The 14306-nt window shown below is 37.5% G+C and overlaps 1 pseudogene; it reads right to left on the bottom strand.

Moving 5' to 3' along the window:
- Positions 1-469: 469 nt before the first annotated feature.
- On the bottom strand, positions 470-12004 carry LOC101003687 (annotated as a pseudogene).
- Between the last annotated feature and the right edge of the window lie 2302 nt (positions 12005-14306).

Genomic DNA, 14306 nt, shown 5'->3' with positions numbered 1-14306 from the left:
TCTACATATCCAGCCTGCCTCAGGTCTGCATATGGGACCTGAATGGCATCAGATATACAAGCACCAGATCAGACTGTGCTTCTAGGATTGTATTATGGAGCACTCGGAGCCTGCAAGGACTTCCTGAGCTGCCATCAGGGTCTAGAAGACAAATTCAAGATGAAGGTTTCTGGCCAGGTGTGGTGGCTAAAGCCTGTAATCCCAGCACTTTGGGAGGCCAAGGTGGGCAGATCGCCTGAGGTCAGGAGTTCGAGACCAGCCTGACCAACATGGTGAAACCCCCTCTCTACTAAAAATATGAAAAAAAATTAGCTGGGCATGGTGGTGGGCACCTGTAATCCCAGCTACTCAGTAGGCTGAGGCAGGAGAATCGCTTGAACCTAGAGGCAGAGGTTGCAATGAGCCGAGATCGTGCCACTGCACTCCAGCCTGGGTGACAGAGTAAGACTCCATCTCAAAAAAAAAAAAAAAAAAGATGAAAGTTTCCTAAGAGGGCAGCACAAAGGCATGCTGGGGCCAGGTTAAAGGCAGAGACACCATGGGTGTCAGTGGCCAGGAGATGAAGCCAAAAGTTGGAAGGTGGAAGGAGCTATTGACTACAGCCAAGGGAAAGAACAGGCAGAGGAGGGAATGGGGGGAACAGGTGAGGGCTGATGCCAGGCAGGTTGGAACAGGGAGGAAGGGAAAAGGTGGTGAGACATGTAGGTTCAGACACTAAGTCTGTAAGTGCAGAGGGTCCATCAGGGCCCTCTTCATTCTTTGGACCTGGGGCCTTGCCAGAAACATCCAGAATAAAGTCATCCAGGTCTTTGAAGGGAGTGGCTTCCCATGAGTTGATACCCATCTGCAGCTGCAAGCCTCGTCTCTAGGAAGGAGACAATGATGGTTTTTAGAGCACAGCGTGCTGGCACAGACCCAAGAGATGTGGCATCTAGACCCAGATATAACTTGGTCTTAGACTACCCATTCCCTCACCAGTAAAGTAGGGGTGATCCTGGCTCCCAGCAACCTCAGAGTCATTGTCATAGGCGCAAGTGAGAAAACGGGACTGAAAGTCCAGTGACATCTAGATTAAGTGGCCCTAAAAATGTTAAATACCAAAACTACAGCAGGGCAGAGGCCCATCCCTGCCACTAGCTAAGAAGGGAAACAATGTGTCTTCAGAAATATGCAAGGTCTGGAGTGGTGAGGAAAGGATGACTTACTATATTCTAACTGAAAACTGAAGCCAAACAGAACCAGATGTTTGATGTCTATTAAAATTCTGCTGCTATGAAGTCAGTGCCAAAAAGAACACAGAATTACAGCCAGGAATTTATGAAGAGTCAAGGGCCCATGCCCAGCCCTGGGCTGCAGGATCACATGAAGTCTGGTAGGTAAAGCAGCAGAGGTCCCAAGCCAGGGAATGTGGGCGATGGGTGGGAGTGTGTGGGAAGGGCAGATATCCTACTCCCAAGCCATCTATTCACTGAATGTTGTCAGTCCATCCTGGCAAGTCCCATTTCCATCAGGCTCCATAAACCCTTCCCATTGCTCCTGGTCCCTCCCAGTCTGCTCAGTCTATAAATAAAGTCAGGATTTCATTAAACAACAACAATAGATACCTAGAATTAAACAACTATCATGTTGGCCACCATCACTTCCTATGAGCCCGATATCATGTTGCATGTTTTGTATGTTATTACCTCATTGAATCTTAACAACTGTGCATTTAATGTATGCAGAACCTGAAGTTTTGAGAGATTAAATAACTTGTCTAGGGTTATTTTGCCTCTTCTTTCCCGGGACCGGAATTTGAACCTAGGTCTTTCTGATGCCATTATAAACACATTAGCCCACAGCTCCCCTGATATGTTGAGGATTAGCAAGAGTGGGTCATAACTCTGCCTGTTAGAGAAATAATCTCAAGTATGATGGGAAAGAAAATGTCACTGGAAGGGGTTATGATGAGCTGGACAATGTAAGGTCACTGAAGGATTAGGAAATTGAAAGAGTAACCTAAATCCACTGAGAATTTCCATGAGAAAAACATATAAATGAATTTAGTAGCAGTCCCCTGGGTGCCAGTCCAGCAGCTGTAAATAGCATTCCCCAAAGTCTAATTTCCCTGTAATGGCTCTTGGTGTTAAGAGTTGAGTGAACAATTGTAATAATAAGCAGGTTAATCTTCCCCATAATTTACACTTGGTGAACTGTGGAGCAGGAGGCAATAAGGGCTTTGCCGAAGCACAGCAAATCCAGAGAAGGCATCTCAGCCTGTACTGTTCCTGGGAAAGGCGATTGTTTCCTTTGTGGCTCTCAGAGTATTGGAAAGAAAGCAGAGTACAAAGCTCTGTCGGGAATGATTGGTTGGGCCAATCCCATCCTTTCATTTTCAAGGCTTGCAGAGAGGCTTGGAGTGGGGTGTGATTAAAGCTATCAGTCACCTGCAGGCCACCGCAAGCTTTGGAAGTAGACTTGGGTTTGAAGATTGGTCCTCCTGTGCAACCACAGGCAGGTTACTAGGACTAGAAGTTTCCTGGGCGTAGTTCCCATTCTGCAAGCCTTTTGGTAAAGCAATTTATTAAGGGGACTAAAAACATGATCCAGTTAAGCATTTTTTAAATGTATTCTGGAGAAAAAAAATACTGGCTAAATTTAGGAGCTGGCTACGGGCCCTTAAAATGCCTGAGGATCAGGCTGAGTTTTTCCTTCTTATTTGTTTTGTTTCTAACAATAGCTAGGAGGCAACCTCATGGTGTTACGAACTTCATAGTTGGACAGAATGCATTCAAATCCCATCTCCTCCCCCAAGTTCTGAGAACTCTGCAAGACAGTTAAATCTCTCTGAGCCTCAGTTTCTTCATTTGTAAAAAAAGGGACATTCATGTTTTGATGGTTCTTGAACAACTCTGGAAACCTGTGAAGTATACACTGGCTGACCAGTAAGTGCAAATTGTATGTAAGGAGGTTCTAAGAAGGTGAATCACCCACCTCCCAGTGCCCACGTCTCCACCCAGTTCTGTTGTTCTCTGCTGAAACTCAAATATAGAGCTTGAATATCATCTTCTTGTGAAACACAGCATATACACAGAAAGATATACAAAAGAAAAATGTATAGCAGAAATAGAATGTAGAGGGCAGTGATCTGTCACAAAGAAGCACCTATGAGATCAATACCCAGGTGGAAGTCTAGGTCAGGGGTCAGCAAACTTTTTCTCTAGAGAGCAAGAGTAAATATTTTACGTAGCTGATCCCTTCAGCAACTACCTAACTCTCCTGTGTTAGTCCGTTCAGGCAGCTGTAACAAAATACCATAAACTGTGTGGCCTATAAACAATAAAAATATACTTCTCACAGTTCTGGAAGCTGGGAAGTCCAAGATCAAAGTGCCAGCTGACTCAGATTCCACGTCTGGTAAGGGCCTGTTTCCCAGTTTCTGGCCTATAAGGTTCCCTCTCACTGTGTTCTCACACGGTAGAAGGGGCAAGTTAGCTCTCTGGGGCCCCTTTTATAAAGATACTAATTCCATTTATGAGAGCTCCACCCTCATAATCTCATCACTTCCCAAAGGCCTCCTAGTATCATCACATTGGTGATTAGGTTTCATCATATGAATTTGGCAGGAAAGGCACAAACATTCAGGTCACAGCATCTGTATCTGTTGTTGCATTGTGAAAGGAGCCACAGACAATATTAAACAAAAGTGCCTGCATTGTTCCAATAAAACTTTATTTATGAAAATAGGTACCAGACTGTAATTTACCAACTCCTGATTTAGATGATGATCAACACCCAGAAGCCACCTCATGTTTTCTCCTCAACAAGGGCAACATTATCCTGATTTTTATGGCAATTACTTCTATACTTTTCTTTATAGCTTTACTACCTAAACATACATTCCTAAGCACTAACTTTTTGCCTAGTTTTTGCACTTAATATAAATCAAGTCATACAGTATTTACTTTTTTGAATCTGGCTTTTTCATCAGACATAATTAGCACATGGCTCTAGATCATTCAACTTTACAACTGATACACATGCACATCACTTCCAGTTTGGCGCCATGGTCAATACGCAGCTATGAATATTTTTATACAAATCTTAAAGTACATGTGTACATGAATTTCTGTGGATATAAATCTAAGAAATTTTGGAAATTCCAAGAAATTTGGGATCATAGGCTATGTATATGTTCAACTTCAGAAGATTCTGACAACTCTTTTCCATAGAAATCATGTGAACTTCCATATCCACCAGCAATGCACGATGCCAAGGAAACAACATAATTTTTCTTCAGCCCTTATAAATGTATTGTTGGGACAGACTCCTGTTACTAAAGACAGATTAACAAGAGAGAAAACAGACAAGTGTATAAATGCAAACAGCATGCATCACATAAGAGAAACTTCAGTGAAAGGTACCTCAAAGCAGTGACTTGAAACTCTGGCTTATTTAACAGCTTCAACAAAGAATAATAAATTTTAGAGAAGTGACAAGACAAAGCAAAGTTTTAAGCTTCCAGAGGCAGCTATGAGTAGAATATGGGAAGAAACTAATGGAGTAAGGGTTATTTGTAGATTCCTCTGGTGCCATCTCTGAGCTAACAGCAGTCATCTCCAGTAAAGGATAATTTATATCCTGTCTTTAGGCAGTAGGGGCAAGGAGAGAATAGAAAGAGCTCTTTCTCCCTTTGCTACTTTTTAATTGCCTTCAGTTCAAAAGTATTTATTTCAAAGAGGTAGATTTTGGAGTGACACGTTCTGGTTTCCTTCAATGGGAAGAGTGCCCGCTGTTGCACCTGTACTCCAGAGCTGCACAGGACTTGGTATCACAGACTTCCAGAGCTTATCCGTTCTGGTGAGTGCATCGGTAACGCATGGTTTCAATTTACATTCCCCAGTTAGTAATGGGGCCCAACACCTTTCCATGTGTCATTTAGATCTCTTCATTTGTGAAGTGCTTATTCGAGTTTTCTGCCAATGTTTTCTATTTGGCTGTTTGACTTTTCCTTATTGATTTTTAGAAATTCTTTTTGTATTCAGCATAGGAGCTCTTTGTTGGCTATATGAGTAGCAAATCTTTTCTCCCACTGTTGGCTTACTTTTCACCAAGTTATTTGATGAAGAGAGAGGTTCTTGGTTTCAAGGTGGTAAACTTCATCTATTTTCCATCATAGTTAGAACTTTTTAAATATCCTGCCTAAAAAAATCTCTTCATATCCCAAAGTTATGAAGATCTTAAGTTGCATTTCTCTATGATATTGTTCATCTAATCTAAATCTAGGTTGTTTTATTAATAATATCCCATTAGTATCATCTTATTATTTGGAATATTAGCAGAATCTCTAGCAAAGTTGATTTTTCATCCCTGACATTGGATATATATGTGTCTTCTCCCTTTTCTTCTTTTTTTTTTCATGAAATCTTTAAATTTTTATATTTATTTTTATCATCTAACTCAAAATGTCATCTTTTCATAAAATCTTGGTGGAGGTGCACCCCAAGGATGACCTGGCCTCAGTCAAGAGCCGATTTTGTGGTGAGCCAAGATCGTGCCACTGCACTCCAGCCTGGGCGACTGAGTGAGACTCCATCTAAAAAAAAAAAAAAAGAACCAATTTTTCCTGTAGCTATGCTGACCACAGCAGGTCACTAAATGCTGATTGTCAATGGAGGAAACAGTGGCTGCTTGTATTCTAGGTCTTCTGATGAAAGCAGCAGTTCCCCAATCACCAAAGGTATTGTTCACAACACACCTCAGCAACATGGGTTCATGAGAGTGTGTGTTTTAGAACTTATCCACTGGAAGGATATATTTAATACACATCAGAAGTTCATCAAATTACTGGCCACTTACAGCATATAGAAGAGGACTGTTTCTATAGAAAGGGCTCACAATCTGAGCTGAACTTTTACAATGGGAAATGGTATTACAGTGATATTGTAAACAACACAAATATGGAAAAAATGTGGTATAATATATAATTATTGAAGACCTCTTTTTTAGGTAAGATTTTCAGAAAACTCAGGGATAGATTTTATATCACAGAATGGTCCATACCATCCAAAATATCTTTTGATTGGACAATAAAATAATATTTGTTGGAAGCTAAAAACTGAGTTAAAGTACAGGCCATTGGGAGTGGTAAAGCTTTAATTTCTCCAATCTTCTTCCAAATTAACTTATTATTAGGGTTCTCATAACACAGGAAGAGGTGGTAAGTTTCTACAGGAGAACACTGGGTCTCAAAACGCATTTCACTTTGAGCTCAGGCTTCTGGTGAGGAAGTGTGTCTGAGATTTTATCTACTAATTCAGGTATTAGTGGTGGTGGTTCTGAGAGTGGTGGCAGGTGCTCAAAGGACTCAGGAAACTGGGCTGCATTTTGTGCCAATGAGGTTGTTTCTTTTGAGTTTAAAATAGCTTTCAAAGGTACTCCAGGGTGGATACTGGACTTTCTGTATTGCCGTTGGATAGGCCTTCTTTTGTCAAATCAATTGTAGAATCGAGTTTCCTCTGTACAGCCATAACTTCAGCAATGGGAGAACTGATGGAATTTCCTGATGTAATTTTTCTGATATCTGTTGGATTTGATTTAACTGGAGTTGTCAAATTAGGACTTTTCACTGAAATCAACATAAGACCATCATTGTTACTTTCAGAAACACTCATTTTGATCTGGTGACAAATTAATTTTTTACTTCCTTTTTCTGAAGGGTTAGAAGGCTCATAATTCTCAGAAGACTTTCTTTAAACTGGACTATTAACTGACTCCAGATTCTGTTTTTTGTTTTTTTTTTTTTTCTGAGACAGAGTCTCACTCTGTCACCCAGGCTGGAGTACAGAGGCGTGATCTCAGCTCACTGCAACCTCCGCCTCCCAGGATCAAGTGATTCCCCCACCTCAGCCTCCCGAGTAGCTGGAATTACAGGCACCGGCCACCATGCCCAGCTAATTTTCGTATTTTTAGTAGGGACAGGGTTTGACCATATTGTCCACGCTGGTCTCGAACTCCTGACCTCAAGTGATCCTCCTGCCTTGGCCTCCCAAAGTGCTGGGATTACAGGCATGAGCCACCGTGCTGGGCCCTGACTCCAGATTCTTACCCAAATTCATAGTCTGAATTTGCAACCTTACAGGCTCCATTACTGGATAACATGTTTGGTTCCAAACAATTCCTTTGAGAGAATAATACTGTTTTAATATGTCTTTGGAGTTTTGCTATTTTTGTGAAGCAATTCCTTCTTTTGTGAAGCAATTCACAAAAATTCATCAGCTATTCCTTCATGTTTTGCTATTCCTTCATGGAGCTATTCCTTCACGGAGTTTTGCTATTTTTGTGAAGCAATTCCTCCTTTTGTGAAGCAATTCACAAAAATTCATCAGCTATTCCTTCATGTTTATTCCTGCACTCTATCTTCCCAGTGCATTCGTTCAATTCTTTCAGTTTGTTGTCAAATAGTTCATAATTTATCCTATAGATAATCAAATATCTGACCTGTTTCAGGAATGCTGTTTGCCTTTCCAAACCTACACAAATATTTTCATTAATTTGCTCTGAAGTTTTCATGCATTTAATCTTTTCTTTGTTTTCCGAAAACATCCTCTTCTTTTGATAATGGCTGTTGTTATCAGTGTCAAGTGATGACTGCCAAGTTGAATCTGCACTTTCACAATTTGAAATGCTGGAAGGACAGGTTCTACTAGATTCTTCAGTTTTCAAAATGTCATCAACACAGTTGGTTACAAGTGACTGAATTCACCAAGTTAGGTGTTTTCTCAACAGGCACAAAACATGAGCCTTCTGAACTTAAAATGTTGTCACTTTAATAAAAGGCAAATGTGATTCTGAATTGGAGTTTGTTTCTAAATGGAAAACCATCTGGTCAGTTTCTTATTATCCACAGTACTGGTTGCTGTAGACTTTGGCATCTGAACACCACCACTCAATAAACTCAGTGGACAGAAACTGGACTTTAGACTACAAGCCCCTTTGTGCTCAAAAAGGGATCCTGTTACATTCGTCTAATATTCAAAATGGTTTTCAGAATGGTTTTTAGAAGTGTTCAGTGAATCTTTTGCCTCTTATATAAAGACTGTGCTTGGGGAATCTGTTGTTTTACTTGGTTTTTGGTACAGACAAACAACCTGTTCCAATTTTGTTTCGGAATGAACGATTTCTTCTACTGGTTTTCTGCAATTCCGAGAGAATACTTTACTTTTCTCTGGTATCAAACTTTTATTAGAGTCCAATGAGGAAGCACCATTTTCAGAATGTCTTCATTTGCTAGTTATGACACTAGGACTGAAATTCTGATTATCACTTCGAACATTACTCCCGGCTGCTGCTGTTTTCAGTGCTTCAACATGCCTTGACTTATTCAGAATCTCCACTTGCTTCCGGCAACCTGGGGGCATTGTTTTATTTATTTATTTTTATTTTTTGCTTTTAATGTCTTCCCTTTACTTCTATCCGGACTTGCCATCTTTCATATCCAGCAATGGATCCAAACCAAGAAGAAATCCCTGATTTACCAATATATACCAGTTCTTAAAACACACAGATCACTTCCAGTAAGGCACTAGTTCATGTATTTCTAATGAAGCAGAAGTCAATCTTAGGATGTAGTCTGTACATGTCTGCAGATAAGATTCATAAGTGCTGAATTCAGTGTAATTAGTCCTTCATTCAGATGCTTCATTTTTGCATTTTCAATTGCTTTCCTGTGATATAACTTATTTTTATCTTGAATGGCCTTCCCCATTAGTTTTGCAAATAGTTATGTCGCAGGTCATTTACTGGCTAGACCGGTGCCACTCCAACCACCTGATCCCCACCTTTTCTTCTTAATCCCAATAGAGGTATATCAAGGATGTTTGTCTTCTCAAAGGACTAACTTTGGGTTTGTTGATACTTTCCATTGTACTTTTGTTTCATTAATTTCTGCTTACATTTATCATTAATTTGCTTCTACTTTATTTGCTATTAATGTGCTGTTAGTTTTCCAGCTTTTAGAGAAATGTGCCTGAGTCAATGATTTTTTTAGTCTTTCTTCTTTACTGCACACACACACATGCCATGCACACATATTTTGATATTTTTATTATTATTCAGCTTAAATATTCTACTGTCCTGTATGACTTCTTCTTTGACTCATGGTTTATGTTGAAATATATTTCTAAGTTAATAAATATATGAAAAATTCATAATTATGTCTTTGTTATTGATTTCAGGTTTAATTGTAAAATTTTCAGGGAACATTCTCTGTATAATTTCAGTTCTCTGAAATTTGTAGAGATTTGTTTTATGACCCAGCATAAAGTCAATTAGAATATAAATATTTCATGTATACTTGAAAAGAAAAAATGCATACTCTTAATTTGTTGCGTGGAGTATTTAAAAAATATTTATGAGGTTGTTTGCTAATTATGCATTTAAATGTCTCTATTATTCCCTTTTTTGCCTGTCGAATATCAAGACCAATGTGTTAAAAAAATCTTCCAATACAAGTGTGGATTTGCTTACTTCTCTTCATGGTTGTGTCAATCTTTATACATTTTGAAGGTGTATTATTAAGTGCATAAACATTTTAAGTTTATTTTTCAGTTGAATATTTTACAGTTTTGAAATGTCCCTGTTTATTTCTAGTCATGTTTTTTGCCATGAATTTTGCTTTGTCTGGCAAAAATACAAGTATATAAACTTTTTTATCATTAATGTTTAGATAATAAAATTTTGTCCATTCTTTTACTTTCAAACTTTCTGTGTTTTAATATTTTTCTCTATGTCAAGGTTTGAATACTATCTAATGACCTGCTATGTCCGATCTGCAGTTAAGCCTGTGCATTGAGATCTAAATTTCAAATACTGCAATTTTGGGTTCTAGAATGTCCTATCTAGACATTGTATCTAGATCTATGGGGAGATACTTTGAGATCATCAAAACATCCTACTCCTCATCAAATTTTCTCCTTCAATTTCACATATATTGATGATTTATGCCTGATCCAGTCTTTATTGTGATGGTTATAAAATAGTGATTTTTCCACTTCTACTGCTTCCTCCATATTTACCAGTTGGCATTCTACTGGAAGAAATATTTGCAGCATATATCAACTGAGCACCCCGCCTTCTCATCCATCTGTCTGTCTATTATCTACCTGTCTATCACCTATCTATTACCTAAACTCATCCCTATTTAAACAGGTTATAATATATAATTATATATATGTATAAAACATAATTATATGTCCCTATTGTTCTGATGCTCAAATTGTCCCAGATTTGATCCAGTCAGTGACCTTTCAAGGTGGTTTCTTTATCTTTGTAACATACTCTCATTTTATTTGTTTTTGAGTGCTTTCTTGTTTTCTGGCACTAAAAAAAAAAAGTTTCAGATCTATCTTGTACCTTCCCTGAGAAATGAGCCATTTCTCCAATGATTCCTGGTTTCTTTTTAATGATTTCCCTTTAATGACTTTGGCACTAGATACACTCATTGCTACTGGAATGTCACTATTTCTATGTCTTTTCATTGTAGAGCTAAGGAATATCTTATAAATAAGAAGTCCTGCATTCATACTGGCATTTACAGTTCCCATCCAGCTCCACAGAGTTCTTTCTCACATTTCCTTATTTAATATTGAGACCTCTCTCTTCCACATTTAGAATCCTAGCTCCCAAAAACACCAAGCCATTTACTCAATCACTCAGTCCTACAATGCATTCAAATTAGTTTCAAAATAGCTTTACTTGCACCACCAAAAGGAAGCTTTCTGAAAAATAGTTCAAAATTTGTAGTTATTTTCTCTAAACTGAGGATATATAGTATAGTCAAAGAGCTGTGTTCAAAAGTTATTTGGACCAGTGTTTTTTTCCCCCTACAATGTGGTTATGTGATTAATTTGAAATACAGCTGAATTTCTATGTCTGTTTGCATTTAGTTTTAGTTAATTTCTCTGTTCCTGATGATTTTATTTTGCTTTTTGGGTTATGTAGGACATTAACATGATTCCAAAAGTCAAAATTATGCAAAAAGGCCCATAGAAAGAGTAGCAATATTTGCCCTGCCCCTTCAATCCCATTCCTCTTATATTTGTAAGTAACTTCTTTTACTGTTTTCCCCCTTCATTCTTTTGGCAGAAGTAAGCAAATCACATGTTTTATTGTTTTTATTGTTTCCCTTTATTTGTTACACTAAAGATGGCATTCTATACATACACTTTTGCAGTATGCTTTTGGCCCCTTAAAGATATATTCTGAAAATTACTCCACATCAATTCATGGAAATAATCTTCAGGTTTTTTTTAACAGATGCAAGATACTCCACTGTATGTAGGTGCTATATATTTTTTTTCAACAAACCTCCTATATGTAAGCATCTAAGCAATTTCCAGTATTTTGCATTCACACAAAATGCAGCCGTGAAAAACTTTATGCACATTGCTGGCAGTGTATTTTCAGAGTAAATTCTTAGAAATAGGGTTACTAAGTCTAAGGCTTAGCAAATATGTAGTTGTATCAGATATTCTCAAATTCTCCTTTACAGAAATTACACCATTTTTTCATTCCCATAGGCAATACATGAGACTTCATATTTCCCTGCAACCTCATCTACTACACATTTATCAAGCTTTTGAATTTTTCCCAATCTGAAGGGTAAAACATAATATCTTAGTTTAGTTTAAACTTTCATTTATCTTATCTTGAGTGAGGTTTTGTATTTCAGATATTTAAGAGCTATTTTAATATGTTTTGTAAATTGTTTGCTCATGTCTTTTGTCACTTTACTACCATTTTTTGTCACTTTTCCCTCTCAATCAAAAACAATTCTTTATATATTAGGGATATCAACCTGCATCTGTAATATATATTGCAAGTATTTTCTCCCAATGTGTCATTTGCATTTTGAGTTACTCATGGTATTCTTTGCCATTAAAAAATGTTTTTAAAAATTGTTTTCTGCCGGGTGTGGTGGCTCACGCCTGTAATCCCAGCACTTTGGGAGGCCGAGGCAGGCGGATCACGAGGTCGGGAGATCGAGACCATCCTGGCTAACATGGTGAAACCCTGTCTGTACTAAAAATACAAAAATTAGCCAGGCATGGTGGCGGGCACCTGTAGTCCCAGCTACTCAGGGGAACGAGGCAGGAGAATGGCATGAACCCAGGAGGTGGAGCTTGCAGTGAGCTGAAATCGTGCCACTGCACCTCAGCCTGGAAGACAGAGTGAGACTCTATACCCAAAAAAAAAAAAAAAAAAAAAAAAAAATTGATTTGTGTAGTCAAACTTATCAATCTTTTTTGTTTGCATCTGGATTTTAAGTTACAATTTGGAAACCTTCCCCTCTACTCAGGATATACAGGAATTCACCCATGTTTTCTTCAAGTACTTGTATAGTTTAATTTTGTATATGTTGATACCTGATTCATCTTGCATTTATTCTTGTGTATGGTATAAGGGAAGGATATAAATTTATATTTTACAAATGGCTATCTGTTTTTCATACTACTTATTAAAAAGTAATTATTTGCCCCAGCGATTTGAGATACCACCTGTATTATATACATGGTTTCTTGACTTTCTGTTCCATTCCAATAGTCTTTTTGTTTATTCATGTGCCAGTACCACACCATTTTAGTTACAGAGGATTTGTAGTATGTTTAATAAGTTGTAGTATGTTTAATAAGTTGTTGTATATTAATAGTATGTTGTATGTATGTTAGTTAATGTAGTATGTTAATAGTATGTTGATAAGGCTTGTTCCATCTCAGAGCTCTTGCTTTTCAGTACTATTCCTAGTTATTCTTGTATCTTAATTTTTCCAGGCACTTTAGCTCCAGAACAAAAAAGTTTCTTGGTATTTTATTTTGATTACAATAGGTTTATAAATGAAATTAGGAAGAACTGACATCTCGATGATGTTGAGATGTCCTAACCGAGACACACTGTAGGGAAAAAAAAGCGGTGCCTTTTTCAGAGGATGTCTGGAGAGATTTGGACTCTGTCATTCGTCACTATTTTTTAGACACAGAGGCTTTTCTCATAGTTCACATTATTGAATCATCAAAGTTTAAATGTTAATTGTTAATTTTTTTACTCTCTTCCTGATCAATACAAGGAACTTAGAGTGCTTTAATGCAATTTTCTCACCATTTAACTTTTATTTATCTTTCAAACACAACAAGACTTTATTTTTGTCATTTTATATAGTCAATATCAATGTAGACTTAGCTATGTTATTTACCCTTTTCATTGTTCTTCATTCCTCCTTGGGTCTTCAATCTTCTGCCTGCGATTATTTTCCTTTGTCTGATTAATGTCCTTTAGAATTCCCTCTAATTCCTTTTAAGGTTCTACTAGTAACTAATTGTCTCAGTTTTGTTTCTCTGAAAATATCTTTGTAATATCTTCATTTCTGAGGAATATTTCTACTGGGTACAGAATTCTAGATTGGCAGTTATTTTCTTTCAGCATTTTAAATGGAAATTACATTACCTTCTAATTTCCATTGTTTCTCTTGAGAAATCAACAGTCTAGTTGTTGCATTGCTGAGAATAATCTGCATTGTTTCCTCTGCTTTCATAATTTTTTCAATTTGCTTAAGAGTTTCAGGTGATTGCTATGATGTGCTTCTCTTTTTGTGTATTTCTTTTTGTCTATTATATTTGGAGTTTTTAGATATTCTTGTAGCTTGAGATCTTTCATCAGTTTTGAAAACTTCTCAACTATTATGTCTTCTTGTTTCTGTTTTACTTTTTCTTCTCTCCTTCTGAGACTTCAGTGATGTGTTTAGACTATCTCATTGTGCTCCCCATATTTCTTACCCTCATTAATGTATTTTCTTGTCTTTTGTCTCTCCTGCCTCATTCCTAATATTTTTCTCTAAGCTATACTCAACTTACTAGTTCTCTCTTCAGCTGTATCTAGTCAACTACTAAACTCAACCACTAAAATATTTTAGTTATTGTATTTTGACTTCTAGAATCCCCATTTGGTTTCTTTTTAGAGCTTCCAGATATCTACCAACATTCTCAACCTTTTCTATTACCTTCTTGGGCATGATAATCATAGTTATTTTAAAAGTTTACCAGATAACTTCAATATCTGGACTCCCTGTGAAATTATGCCTGTTTATAAGTTGTTTCTGCAATTGCAGAAAGACTAAAGGACTATGTATTTCTTTTGCTTTTACAGTAGATCTCTTCTTGCTGGCTTAAGTAAAGCATCTACAGGAGTCAGGCAGGTAAATAGAAATTAAAGTGATAGGAAAAGGTGAGGGACTGTGGCTAACTGGGGAATGCATGTTTCACCCAAAGGCCCTC

Source organism: Papio anubis, chromosome 12 (assembly GCF_008728515.1).
Source record: "Papio anubis isolate 15944 chromosome 12, Panubis1.0, whole genome shotgun sequence".
NCBI classification, from domain to species: domain Eukaryota; kingdom Metazoa; phylum Chordata; class Mammalia; order Primates; family Cercopithecidae; genus Papio; species Papio anubis.
This window is presented reverse-complemented; position numbering and strand designations above follow the sequence as displayed.